This window comes from Corapipo altera, unplaced genomic scaffold, assembly GCF_003945725.1.
Source record: "Corapipo altera isolate COAL_440 unplaced genomic scaffold, ASM394572v1 0, whole genome shotgun sequence".
In the NCBI taxonomy this organism is placed as follows: Eukaryota; Metazoa; Chordata; class Aves; order Passeriformes; family Pipridae; genus Corapipo; species Corapipo altera.
The window spans coordinates 16,606,851-16,622,418 of NW_020884872.1; positions in this window are offsets into that span (position 1 = coordinate 16,606,851).

A 15,568-nucleotide genomic window follows, 5' to 3' on the forward strand; every position below is an offset into this window, starting at 1 on the left:
TCTCTGCTTCATCCCCTCTGATTTCTCAAACACAAACATCCACTAGGGGGAAAAAAATCATATATATTTGTGCTTGGCAACATATCACGAGAGTGGGAAGTTGGGTCTACCATTCCATCTGTTGCAGGTCACTCTAAATGACAGCAGAATTGTGTCCTGGTTTACCACCAGCTGGCATCTCAGCTCCATGCAGCCACTCACTTACTGCCTCCAGTGGGATGGGGGAGAGAACCAGAAGGGTAAAATTGAGAAAACTCATTGTTCAGATAAAGACAGTTTGAGAGACAAAGCAAAATCTACACACACAAATAAAACAAAACAAAGAATTAATTCACCAATTCCCATTGTCAGACATTGTCCAGCCACCTCCAGGAGAGACAGGTTCCATCATGCATAACTGTGACTTCAGAAAACAAACACCATCACTCTGAATGTCTTCCCCTTCCTCCTGTTTCCCCCAACTCTATATGCTGAGCACAATGACATACAGTATGGGGTTTTTTTTAATGAGCAGATAGCGATAGGACAAGTGACAATGGTTCTAAATTAGAAGAGTACGGGTTTAATTGAGATGTTCGGAAGAAATTCTTTACTATGAGGGTGGTGAGGCCCTGGAACAGGTTGCCCAGGGGGGTTGTGGATGCCCTATTCTTAGAAGTGTTCAAGTGTTCAAGGGCTGGATGGAGCACTGAGCAACTTGATCTAGTAGGAGGTATCCCTACCTGACTCATGGGATTGGAACCATATGAACTTTAAGGCCCCTTCCGACCTAAACCATTCTATGACTCTATTCTACAATTCTAAACATCCCTGTAATCAGCACTATTTTCAGTGCAAATCCAAAACATAGCCCCATGCTGGCTACCATGAAGGAATTAACCAGCACACTCTGGCAGACAGAACCATAGCACAACAGATTTTTCTCTCACTTCTTTCCAGCAGCTTCAGAGACATCAATTGCAAACAATCAAGATGACAAGCAATAAATTCCCAAAATATTTATCTTGCAGTTATGCAGTTATACAGTTATATGAAGAATTATTGCTCACTGTTGTTTTTCATGTCCTACTTTTCTGCCTATTGTCTGGATGATACCTTAATTTTCTACTGATAATAATAATTCACTATTAAAGTGCAGATTAAAAATTATATTTAAAAAGAAATTTCTGTAACTATGACACTCAAATAATCTTTCAGGATTTCAGAGAGACTTGCATAATTACTGAAGAATTCAGAAGACTAACAAGTTCTGAAAGACAATTTTAAAATAGTAATAGAATTTGTGTCTAGAGAGATTCAAGAGAAGATTCTTTAAAGACAGGAAGGACAGATGCAGAGCATCTAATAAATATTTTGCTCATGGCACATGAGTGATGAGCTACCCTGAAAGGTTTGGGCATTTTGGAAGGCGGCATCAGAGCGGGTGTCATGATGAAATTTATTTCTCATCTTCGGCTCTCACAAAGTGTCTTAGAAGCACACCTTCAAAACATTAATTAATCTAATGGGAATTTCAGACTTTGTGATCTACTTCAAGAGGTATAATAAGGCATCTCTTGACTAGGTTTGAAGAAGATTGGATTATCATGGGAATTGAAATTTCTATGGCATAAGCATTAAGTCATGATTTTATGCAGGGTGCCATAAATCTCAAATACAAGCATGTCCTCGCTGAAAAATGCCCTTGAATCTCTCAGCTCAACTGCTGTTTACTGTTTTGCTTATGAAAACTGTCATGCAAGCAAGTTACTGGAAGGTAACCGGGAGTGTAAGTTTGCAGTGTTTTGATGCAATGGAGCATATGCACACTTTGTCTCCACAGTTAAGCACCAGGTTGTTGCCCCCAGACTGAGAAGACCAGGGTACCTTGTGTTTACAGCCAGGTTGCTCGGGCAAAGAGCTTGTACCAGGGCCGTGTCATGATGTCCATACCTGACTGCTGCTGCATTTGCAGCTTCCCATGGAAAGGCTTCTAAACATTCCTGTAGGTACTGACAGAATTAGGTCTTGGATCTTCCTTTGGAAAATTCTGGAACATGCTAGTACCAGCTAGAATCTGAGCTTACCTCAGGTTGCCTGAAGGCAGGTATGCTACCATCAGCTGTAGGCAGACTAGATGCATTGTGCGATAAAACAATTGCCACAGTTACATGGAAGTGTTCTGAAAATCCCAGCTTTGTGCATAATACAGTACAGAAATGAGACACCAGAAAAGTTTAGGGATGCAGAATTGCAGCAAGCTTGTGCAGCTGATAGACTTGTAGTCTCATCAAGCATGAATGCTGTTCCCCTGCCCTTTAACCACTATCCCAGACACATGTTCACCAAAGCACTGTTGAAATGAAGTGTGAACCTGTGCTCCAAGTCTTCAGTCTTGGTGGCATCATTACCAAGAAAAGACTTCAGTGGTACAAATGGGAGCTGCTTTGGGATGCCTCAGGATGGTCTGATACCAATATCTGTGGCTAAGAATATTCCCTTTAAGGTGAGAATTCATCATTAACAAACACCACAGGAATGACTCATCCTGTACATGTATAAAATGACAATTAAAAATTGCATTTTGAGAACTCTTTTTTAAAACATCTCCAAACCCATATCACCCTGACTAACTTTCCCTCCAGCCTTTCATCTTTTGTGGGAAAGTAGCCTGACAAGACCCTGCACAGCCAACTTAGAAAATAAAAGGATCTGAGAATGCCAAAAGCAAGCAGATCTGCTGATGTAGGGCTCAGCACCTCTGCCCTCCAAACACTGTCAGACAAACACAGGAGTAATCATCAGGCAAGGACCATTTAGATGCATATGGTAGAAGGCCCATACTCACATGTGTCTCTTCAATATTCAAGACAGACATATGTTTCTCCACTTTGGAAGGTGTGGAAGGCTATATTCAACCCAAACCAACACGTAACTCCACGTATCCTTCTGTGAGAAGAATCTAACAGGTTCTCACAATCTCCTTGAAGCTGATAGACCATCCATTCCCAAAGCAAGTGAGGAGTGTTCTGTATTCTGTGGTGTGTGTGTCCAGCTCATAATCATTGCAGCCCACAGAGAGAAGATTAACTTTGTTTGTCACTGGGATTATAGTTTAAACTGATTGACAACACTGATAAATTCTTAATCAAAAAGACTACTTTATGAGGGAGCTGTCAAGATTTCCTACAACTCATCATTTAGAAGCATGAAAATTGAACATTACCTTTTTGTTTCTCTGATACCTGTGAAGATGTAGCTCTTATGGCAATGATGCCTATAAAAGCACAGAACCAGTGGTTTTATGATGTTTGCATTTTGTCTATAGTGCACCTAATTTAATCATAAAATTCACTGCAGAGAGAAGCAAAGTCTAAAACCAAAGAATCATTATTTTGTCTCTATTCATATGCCTTAGGTTTTGTTTGGAAATTATTATTAGACGCATTTTAAAATCTTCCATATGCTGCCAACAGCTATTTTCAGATGAGAAGCTGATCCTGCACTCTCAGAAAAAGTCAGAACAACAATAATGCGCATTCAAATGATGTAATGAAAAGGATTTAAATATTTAGGAGGAGTGAAAACAGTGTGACTCCCTCTCTTCAATGAACAGGACTAAGCAAAAGCTCAGTAAGGCTCTAGTTCTTTGCAGTGCCCATGCTAGAGGTAATGGCAGAGGCCGCGGTATTTTGAGAAGTGTCTTGATGTTTTGATCCTCAAAAGGAGTAGGGTAACCCTGTTTTCTTCTCTGAAAGTAATGCTAGCCTGTATGGCCAATCACTTTTGCAAACTTCAGTGTTTCTCTTAGATATCTCCATCACTTCAGTTGTCTGCTTGCTCATTCTCCTAGGCACAGCAAATTGACCTGCTTTTCTCAAACATTTTGTACTGCTTGAGAAGGCTCTCCCCATCCTTCTTCGCAGTTTTTTTTGAAGCCTTGTTTTCGTGTGGCATCTAGAAAAAATGTGCTAAGAAGCTGCTGTAAAGAGCTGTCAGAGACTATTTAACATGAACTTTATGTCACCTGTGTGCTTGTACACAGTGTGCTCACAGCTGGTCCTCTGATCTCTCCTCCTGATCACCAATAAGTGACAATTTTGATGCTCACAATATATACTTGCTTATATGCATATACTGTATTTAAATCAGCAAGGTCCTGCTACAGAAATCAAAGAGAAGATAGCATGTTTAATTAATCAGGTTGTATTATAGGGTCATAAAACATGTGTGAGTGCTGGTTCAGGTCCTGCTGCTTGCAGTAAAACCAGTTTGCCACGTGAATGGCAAAGTGGCACAGGTTTGTTGCACGTGGACACATACTTTTATAGAGTTGCCTTTGTGCTCACGTGGAGCTGAAAAAAGTAAATTGGTAGGGTTCCGGAGATTCTTTAAGATTGATCTGCCACTACAGTCTTGAACTCAGAGAGGCTTGTTAATGGCCTACATTAAAAGAAATTAGATTGAATGAATAGGAGGCATTTCCTTTCCGTAGGTAACACTTTATCTCTCACATCTGAAATATTTCAGTTCACATTTCTCAATTTCACAGCTGGCACACTACAACTCAGTTGTAGTGATGTTTCACTTGGTCCTTCTGCATGCGCTCATTCTTTTTCCTGGAAAATCTCTATGTACTGGACAGGCTTTGGAGAATGCCATTGCAGAAAATTATCCTGGGCTGGCAAGGCAGCAGGGAGAGCACATTTTTCTGTCAGCAAACATTTGCTTCTTTCCCCCAAGATCATATGCTTTATTTACTTTTTCAGTGCAAGAGAATGTGCTTGTAAGACTTCTGTCCTGATTTGAATTTTAGAGCCCTTTCTAAGAACTGTTTGTGTTTGTGTGAATGTATAGTAATGTCTTATTAGATCTGTTCCCTTCTTACATGGATGCTGCAGTTCCAAGTTTCCTGGAGTGTCTCCTGGAGCTTTAAAAAATTCAAGTACAGTTACTACAAATAAATTAGAAATTATTTTAAAGATAATAATCTACCTAAATCAAAGGCCAATATTCTCTGCTCTTGCAAGACTAGTAGGAAGTTGGGGTTACACAATATTGTGAAGGGTGGAGAAAGCATAAGAATCAGTTCCTAAACATTATAATTAAACTGAATTGATTAAGTGGCCTGAAGGACCCTTGAGTAAATTCCAGCAAAAATATCCTTATCCACTCTGAATGAGGGCGCAGACAAACTTCCTAAGATAAATAGAATATGGAAATAGACGCTTCATTAACTCCATTGCCTGGTAAGGATCTCCTTTAAGCCTGTGGCAGAAAACTTAATAAAACCCAGTAAACTTAATAAACCCAAAATACTTAATAAAACCTACTAGGTAAGAGATTTGACAGATTTTCTTAATGACTATCTTAATAAACTCCTAAGTCTGTGGTAGAAAACAGCAAAGAAATATGTTTTCCCCGTAGAGAGCTTGCAAGATCTCCCATGCAAATGGGAATATGTGCAAACTGGTAATTAATGCCAACATTGGGCACCATGCAGCAGAAACAAAGAAAAGCTCAGAAGTTCTGCTCCAGAACATTTCTGCTATCTGCAAGTAATATAAGGCAGCAGAAGGTGATTTTTTCTATGTATTGTATGACTAAGCAGGTCAAGAATTGCAGCCGGCAACATGTGCTCACGGCCCAGGAAGCCAATCGTGACCTCACCTCAGCTGCACTAACAGCAGAGTGGTCAGCAGGTCAAGGGAGGGGATTCACTCCCTCTACTCCAGTTTGGTGAGAGTCTACCTGGAGTGCCGTGTCCAGCTCTGGGGTCCTCAAAATAAGCAGATGTGGCCCTCTTGGAGCAGGTGCAGAGGAGGCCACAAAGGTGATCAGAGTGGTGGAACACCTCTCCTACAAGGACAGTGAGAGAGTTGTGGCTGTTCAGCCTGGAGAAGAGAAGGCTCTGGGGAAACCTTAGGGCATCCTCCAGTACCTGAAGGGGGGTATGAGATTGCTAGGGAGGGACTCTTAAAACGTCATGTAAAGAATGGTAGGACAATGGAGAATGACTTTAAGATTAAAAAGGATAGATTTAGATTAGATTTTAGGAAGAAAATCTTTACTGTGAAGGTGGTGAGGCACTGGAATATATTGCCCAGAGAAGTTGTGGATGTCCCATCCCCAGAAGTGTTGAAAGCCAGACTGGATGGGGCTTTGAACAACCTGGACTAGCGGAAGGTGTCCATTTCCATTCCAGGGGGATTGGAACTAGATGATATTTAAGGTCCCTTTTGACCCAAACCAGTCATTGATTCTATGAAAAGAATTGCTAATGCATGCTAAATGCAAAAGTACAAAATGTTCCTAAGGTTGATCAATAAGCAATTTAGTATAGTTTTAGAAGATATGATCTAGCATTAATATCAAATACTGCATTTACATTTTAAAGCTACTCAGATAATTTCTCATACACAAGGATTTTTGAAAATATCAGTAGGCATCCAGATTTCCTTAAGTATCCCTGTCTTAAAAGCTATGCAAAGATATTTAATTTATCCTTTACTCTTTTATGTGTTCAAGTCATGAGATCACTGATGTGCCAGTACAACTTGTACTAGCCATGTCTGCCTGAGCAGAAAGAAACCAGACTGCGGATCATGTATAATCTGCAGTCTCCGGGGACTTCATGTAGTGCTGTGAGATATCTTGTAACACTTTTCTCTACAGTTTTTTCACTGAGTATCAGGGACTTTCCAATTTGTGCAAAGTGATACATTAAAAAAAGTTAATGGGATATTAGTGTACTCCATACCTTTACATGGCAAATACACAGGGGAAGGTCTGAGTTTTGATACTCATACAGTGTGAAAATATCTACTCAAACACAGTATTCTGCTTATTTCGTGGTGTTTAATATCATAATACACTGATCACTTGCAAAAAATGCAATATAAGAAGCATTTTCATGTAGTAATATATAACAGAACTGTAGCCAACAGGATAGAAAAAGTAAATGAAGTTTTAAATGGTGGATAGTGCAAACATGTAAAGAGAATAATAAGCAGTCCTTTCTCAGTTGCCTATACTGTTTAAGCTTTAAATGGTAAGTCAAACATGGAACAAAGTATGAGTGCAATGTAAATCTGAACCAAAAATGCCAAGAAGAAGAAATTGAAGTTAGTAAGATATTCTGCCTCCCGCAACACTCCTACACACCTGATGCCTGCATCCAGCTCACAGTGTTTGTAATGAGAATGGAAAAGGTGTTATAGGTTTGGATTGGATTGATGACCTCCAGTGCAATAACACTCAATAAAAAGCACTGTCTCATTCAAGCTGCGAGCTGCAGTTGATTCTTGGAGGGCCAAAACTGTTGTGCAACAGATGCTTGAAGTAGTATGGATCTTGAAGCAAAAGTCACTCCTAGTTTATTTCCAGTGAGCCAGACACACAGACCACTGGTGTCAACATATCACAGGAGAGCCTTCATAACGCGTCTCTGTATTTTTTTATTAATTAATCAACTTTATGCAGTTGCATTTCACAGCCAACAATTGTTAGATATATTCAATTACTCTGATCCTTTTGTTTTTGCAGGCAATGCTGACTGAAGCTTTTCATTGCTCTGTCTGTGACCTCCTCTCTCCCCCTGCTCCATCTGCAGCCCCCTTGTATTGCATCCACATCTTCTCTGCTGCTGCAGGCCAGTGACAGCAGAAATGAAAGTACTACACTTTTCAAAAACCTTTGCCAAGTCCTTAGGGTCTGCACGTCTGTTGTTAGTCCAGTGTTGCCCAACTGGATCTGTGGTGAGGATTCTCAGTGGGATTTTTTTGGTGACACATCCTCTGCTGTTGTCTATTTGGTTGCTGGAATATAAGCCTTTCTGATACTTAAAAACTGATGCAAAAGCAAGTGAATTAAAATGCTTATGAATCTTGTGGGTTATTTTCTAACCAAAAAGCAACAAATGTAATCTTATTTTGTCCATCATGTTTTATTAGCTGTAAGTTTTGTGTTATTCAACATTCACTTTTTGACAGAGTCTTCAGTTTGAGCCCACATTTCTGTAGAAGTCATTCATGAGCATTTTTAAAAGCACAGTGTATAAAATTAGAAAATTATACAAAGCCATGAAAAAAATCCAAATTACAATACATGCCTTCACTTTTTCACTTTTTTCTTTTAAATTTCCTTCTAAATGCTGTTTCAAGAGAGCTGAGATATTAACATTCATGCAAATTTTCATTTAATAAGGAAATTATTTTTCAGTGGTTTTCTTATCATATTATGCATCCTCTGGAAAAGCAAAGCAAAGCATGTTTCAAATAAAATAAACTGCACTGCCTCTGTGCACAGCAATTCAAGACATTTACATTCTATACAGATGGCTGAATGCATAAATACATTACTTTACAAAGCAATAAATAATATTTATAGGAGATATTAAATTTACACACGCTTTATGAATTATGTACTGTTGTACTTCATAACTAAGCTTTTGCACACATGCACTTGAAAACTGGTATGAAATGGGTTGTATCTTCAGCTGTCTTCAGAGTGCACTTCTAGTAAAGCCAGTCTGTGATATGATATGTAACCACTTCTTATCTTGCTGTCATTGTTTTTATAAAAAGTAAATACTGTGTGGTCCTTTTAAGATATTTTTTAAGTGCATGTCATGGTAATGGATTCAATTACCAATCAATTCCTCAATTGATTTCTGGCTGGCTCTAGATTGCCAGCAACTGGTCCGGAATGCACATTCAGAACAATTAGAAGTGTACAATGATTTTTCCTCCAGGAAGAAACAACTGAACTTGAAATGCCCTCCTGGGGTTCAGTGCTCACTTGTCTTTCAAAGTGTTCTGCTTCTTGGAATGAGATGGGTTCTGCCTGGACACTCCTAACTGCTGAGTGAGGGCAGTGTTTCATGGTCATAAAATCAGAATGTTTTTCAACCTAGACTCTGTTCCTCAGATGGTACAACACAGCTTACCTCTTCCCTGAAATGCAACACTACACTTACAGGGAGAAATGCACTGAATTTTCTCAAAGAGCACCACATTTCCTTTTGGCCATCAGTAAATTATGTTTTTCCTACAGGTCACCCCTTTCATGACAGATATTAGTGTGTATCAGACCAAGGGCCATTGCTCTTGCTCTTCATCTTCAGCCTCTGGCATAGATAGCAAAACTCTAAGCACTGTAGGCATGAGATTGGCTTGAGAATTTTCTGGATTTGCTATTATCTTCTTCTGAATAAGCCTATGGCAAAAAGACCTTTTTATTCCAAATTTTCCTCTCAATTTAGTCTGGTTCATGAGTAATCACGTGGCACAGGGAAGACAAGCCACAGGTTAGACTGACAGTCCAAAAAAGCTTGAGCAAGGTGTCTAAAGTCATCCCAAAGGATCACTGGGGCCACCGGGAGTGTATTCACAGCCAGTTCCCCTTATCACGTCAGTGGGGATTAGACAACAGAGGGCCAAATGAGCAAAGGCTTTAACCACCATCAGAAGAGGTCTCCTATGTGCCTCATTCAGGTGACTTATGGGGAGTAAAGACCCTTTCTCCTTGTTAAACCATCTTAAGAGCCTGCCTAATGTGACATCAGATGGCGGTGACAGGGCTCCAGGTAGCAGTTGGTAAGAACAGAAAAATGGGGCATCACGTACACCCTTCTGCTGGCCAGCATGGGGACAGTGCAGGACAGAGAGGGACCCGGGACAGAGACTCAGATAAGTGTGGTGGGACTTGTCTGGACAGACATGAGCCATTTGAAAGTTAGGCATTCAGCCTACGCTGGTCATCTAGAGTTGGTCTGGGTGGTGAGACATGCAAAGGTAGGTGTCCAAAACAGGAGGTATGATGTGCATGGAATGTGGCTGACTATCTCCATGGATTGGTGAGGATTAGGTGGCAGCTTGATGAGGTGGCTGTTTTTTTCAGGGCTACAGGTAGGAGAGAGGCACCCCATCCCTGGGGACTATGCTCAACTCTGTTGCTGACCTCCAGGGACAGTAGGCCACCCATTTCTACCTGCTTTGGCTTGGTTTTAGGTCAATCATAAAACACAGACAGAGGCGTCACTTTTTTTTATTCTTGAACCCTTTGGAACTCTTTGGACAAGAAGACTTTTTCAATGGGCAGGTGTAACAATCTTCCTTCTCTGCCTCACAGTGCACAGCCTGGTGTCAAATCCACCACCCACTAAAATCCAGCTGTAGGGAGATGCTGATTGGAATAGCGATAATACACTGTCTGAATCCATGGCTGGAAGTGCTGACACAAAGCCCAGATCCATCCACTTCAAAGCAACATACTGGGTGGACCTAAGGAACTGCCTTGCCTTCAAAACACAGAACAGCACTTACAAAGAGATATTCAGCTAAGGCAGGCATTTTGCCATTAAGTCTAATTAATTTACATTAAGATATGTTCAATTCTTTATTTCAAAAGAATTTTGGAATCAATTCTCTTTAATTCATATCCACTTATAATAAAACAGCCAAGCTAATCACAGAAATCATTTGAAGTAGCTATTTCCATAAACAAGCAATTAGGCACTTATAAAATTAGTTTTGGATGTGATTTTAATATAAAATTAGATATAGTCTTCATTGATAATCTTAACATTAAGCAGAATATCATTCAGTCTCTATTCTTTAAAGATTTTACAATTATTGTGATCAATTATTATGAAGTGCAAGGTAGACCTATAAATATTGATTGAGCTGGCCAGCAGTGATGGACTTTCCAAAGGGAGACCCTTTCCAAACAGAACTCTTTCATCCCTTTTGTGACATGACCTGCACTGGTGCCCTACCTGGGTGAGGACTCCTATTAAGTGTGAATCCACATTCAGCTCCACCAGTTTCAAGGTGCTGAGCCTTTTAAGGTGACCTGTACAATTATACTTCCTAGAAAAGCCATTACAAACAAGAAGTAAATTATAGGAGATCTGCAACCTGCACCCAAGTTAACAGCACCTGGTTTGGAGATGTGTCCTGCCTCATCTTCCAGGAGTCCAGTAGGAGGCTGTGCCCACCTCCCACGTATCGGAGCGTTCTGCCCACCCAGTTACGTACAGCCACAGCTGCAGGCAGGATGGCAGAAGGAAAACCCTGCCAGCTCTTTTGGGAAGGGTTAGGGACAAGGTGGTCTTCCCAGAAGAGATGTGTGGTCACAGATCTGGCACAGGGCTGCTAGCTTTGCGAGAGCAGTCTGGCTGTACAGCCCATGCGCAAGACACGCCGTGTGCTGGGCAGGGCTGCAGCGAGTGCTGCTTGTCCAGCTCACCATCCCCTGAGCCCCAGCTGCAGGGTGGCTGAACTCACTTCTGAGGGCTGTCTGTAGCTACCCAAGCTAAAATACATTTTACAGCCCGACAAAAACTTTTCTATTCCTAAATAAATACCAATTTACAGAAGACCCAAATCAGCTATCTTCCATGCATGTCTTTCAGGCTTAAAAGACAGTGTCAGGTATAAAGATGGTATCATACAAATTTAAAAAAAAAGAAACGGAGTAAGGGTAGCACAACTATTTCAGTAAAGGTGCAGAAAACTCTCAGGTTTGAATAATGCCATCTAAATATTTCCTTGCATCCTTGAACTGCTGCCTTCTTCCTCTTGGAAAGGGCAATATCAGTAATCTCTAATGATTTACGGTAAATGATACAGGCCCTTTACCTGCTGTGGTTTCCTAGAATGGAGAGGATAAGCTACCCTGTTATCATGGTGTCTAGCACTAACGATGAGCCATGCAGTTAACATTCAGGGGACTGCTTACTGCTCAGATAAGCAGCTCTGAACTTGCCTTCAAAGAAGGCTGAAAGACGGCACTTTTTTTTCCCAACTGAATACACACAGATGGTTTTCTACTCCAAAAAAAATGTAATTTGTCAGAAAAATGAGCAAGAAGGTATATTATTTCTGCCAAACCATGTATAAAAATATAATGTTTCTGGGTTTTAACTATAACATTCATTCCACACAAATCAAACTAATCAGGATTACACGTATCAATAACAGATTTCCTGTTTTCATGTTAGGTGAATCAAGAGGCTTTGAATTATTGTTTGTTTGTTTGTTTAAAAAAATAAATTAGTTACTTTATATGTTATTTGGTGGATTTTTTAAAATAAATATTTGAATTAAACAAATATTTTAATAAATAAATATTTGTTTAAAAGTACAACTCTTCCTTTCCACCATCTGGTATGTTTTCTTGCTTACAACTATTATGGTCATGCAGCAGAATCACACCCCTTTGATTTTTCATATTTAAACATTTCCTGAAAATCAATAGTTGGAAACACTGCAACACAAATGCCCCTCATAGACAAAGCTAAGGAATCCAGAATTCTTCACCTGGTGTCAGTATTAGAAAGTTTCTCTACTTTTTGATTCTTTGTGGTGATTTTCCAAGCCTAGAAGAAAAAATTTTTGAGCCAAACTGCACTGAATAATCCTAAACTAAGGCAAGAACTGCTGAAAGCTGTGATTTACTTGGCATCTTCGTCTCCCACTACATTCAAGGGGAGCAAAGGGAATTCAGCAGTCTCAGAAAATTTAAATTTCTAATGAAGAACAATGCTTTATCCTATTTAATTTCTCCTGAGAAAGCATAGACACAACTCAATACAGAATCATAGAATGGCTTTGGTTAGAAAGAACCTTAAAGATCATCTAGTTCCAAGTCCCCTGCCATTGGCAGGGACACCTTTCAGTAGACCAGGTTTCTCAGAGCCCCATCCAACCTGACCTAGAACACTTCCAGGGATGGGGCATCCACAACTTCTCTGGGCAATCTGTTCCAATGCCTCCCCACCCTCACAGTAAAGAATTTCTTCCATATATCTAACCTAACTCTTTCAGTATGAGCCCATTAATCCCATAACTCACTGCAGTTTCTCCTGAAGAGGCCCTCCCTGGTTTCCTTGTAGTCCCCCTTCAGATACTGGATATATCCTTGTTCAATATTAGTTTTGCACTTCACACCAATTCAGCTAATGGCAGCTACATGTTTTTAATAACTCTCTGACTGTAGTAAACAGCAATACTGCCCTAGGGTGTAACATACAGTATTCTGGCCCAGAGATCATTTTTCCCACATACAACCTGCATCCAGTGGAACATGACACAACTGCCACGTGCCAGACATGACAGAGAAGAGTGAACCCAAAGGAATATCTAGTTCAAAGGGAATTTCACGTGTCCAGTTCTAAGGTGTCTGTGTGGACTCAGACAGAAAATTCCTCAGCCTCCCAGCAGCCAGGCATTTCAGGGACATTGTCTTTCAAAGCACTGAAATATAGCATTCTTTAAACAACGTGATTTGAGTCACTATTGTAATGCTCCCTGTGCTGATGGAGAGAGCAGAGCTGAGAAGTGGGTGCAGAGCCACTGCAGGGTCACAGCCAGGGACTCTCCCCACCAAGGACTGCAAATCTTCCCAGGGCCTGGCTGTACCTGAGGGCACAGTGCTGCAGTCACTTGCCAGGCTTATATCCTGGGCATAGGTTTTCTTGGGTTATATCTTGGGCACAGGTTTTATCTTGAGCACTTTGAAAATTTATCAAATGAAACACCGCAGACAACACTCCAAGTTGAAAGAATCAGCGCTGCAGCTGTGCCAGCAAACACTGCGAGAGCTCAAGATAAGGGATCAGACTGCTGCAGCAGTGTAAAGTACATCGTGTTTTTGAAACCAAGGTAATGAGACAAGGAGTGAGAAACAACAACAACAAAATTGCATCTGCAAATATTTCAATTACATGATGGGATATTTCAGAAAACTTTCTTGAATCTTCCTTCCCTGACCCCAACTGCTGCAGTGTATTTTTTTCATTATTTTAATATCAGGGTGAGATAGAAACAATTCCAACCTCAGTTTTACTCTTCCAGTGGCATTAGAAAAAGAATGCAAGTTTGTGAAATACATTTCAGAATATTTTTTGAAAGGAACCTTTTTCAATGGATTTTTTTTTCACAGAACCACCTAATTGTCTTAAAGATATTAAACAGAGGGGCAAGGATCTGAATAAAATGAAGAATGTTAATGAAAACTGACATTTTGTTTGAAAAAAAACCTTGATCTAATTTACTAAATATTAAAAGAAGTTGTAGGTATCTTAGATTCTGATGAAATGATTGCATGGAACTTCCCCTAAATTTGTGCCTATCAGCCTCAAGAAGAAAGTCAAAAGCAATGACAGAATAACAGAATCATTAAGGTTGGAAAGACCTCTAAGGTCATTAAGTCCAACCAGCAGTGCCAAGTGCATCACTAAATAATACTGAGTAAATTAAGCAAAAGCGAGGCTGTGACACATGTGGACACTTGCAGCTGCATTTCTGGAAAGCACTTTCCAGATCAAAGCCATAACCATCTTTCCTGTCCTTGGAGGAGTCACAAGCTCCGCTAGGAAGAAAAGGGTAAACTTGATAGCACTTATTTAAATCTAGGGTGCTGTATCTTCATAACTCTCCTGTGTTCAAAACAGTATCTTTCTCGAGGAGGCAGGGTTGGTGTTCAGCTTAGCCCTAAGGGAGTTATAACAATGCTCTTTCCCCCATATTTATGATTTTCTCATTTTTATGATTCATGATTTATGATTATAGCCCCTTCTCTCGGAAAAAAAAATTCAGAAACTTTTGAAGTCTCTTGTTGAGCAACAATAATCTCTTGTTTGTTATCAAACAGAGGACACATTGTGTAGCACAGCTGGTGTGGCTGTTGTTGAAGTACTTAACTCCTGCTTGCATTTGATGAAATTCTTACAAGTCCGAAGAAAATATTTAGTAAAAATACCTGAGGTCAAATGAATTTTGCTCATTTTGAAATGTCATAAACAGCTCAAAGCCTGACCAAACTCTCTGAAATGGTCACAGACTGGGCTTCTGATACTATATGTGGTTTCTTGGTAAAGATTAGGGAAAGCACTGAAAATTTTAATACATAAGGACCTCAGATAGCTCAGTAAATTGAAATTAACACCACAGTGACACAATCAGCTGAGCAAGGGAATTGACTCATCTGTAAAATAACCCTATCACATTCATTTTTAGGCTGATTGGGGTGTGGGGACACTTACAACTGCAACAGGGGATGACACAGGTGGTAGTGTCCAGGGGTGATGGGGAATATGGCAGTATCGCCCTTAGCAGCACATCAGCACAGTGGTGTGGCCACATCCTGAGCTCACTTACCTGCATGTGCAACCTCACCCAGAGGGCAAAAGGGAAAATCAGTTGAAGTTTTCAGAGCTCTGCCTTTGGCAACGTAGCCCTTGTGAGGCCTTGGAGACAGCAGCTCCCACCAGCATCTCAAAGCAGCTGCAGATGCAAGGCTGAATGCTTTTACACTGCACACATGATTTTTTGTACATACAGAGCAAACCCAACACAAAGTTTTACTGGCTTTCCTTTATCCTTTGCTGTGGTAATGAAAAGGATCATTGTCAAAGAGGATGAGGGCCATTAAAAACTCAATATTCCACTACAGCGATTGGTTTATGGCCTCATTTGGCAGCAGTTTTCTTTATCAGGTGTGCAGCTTCATTGCCTGTCCTATGGCCCACATGCTTCAAGAGTTTGTTATCTGCAGGACACTGTGCTCCTGTTTCCAGAATAGA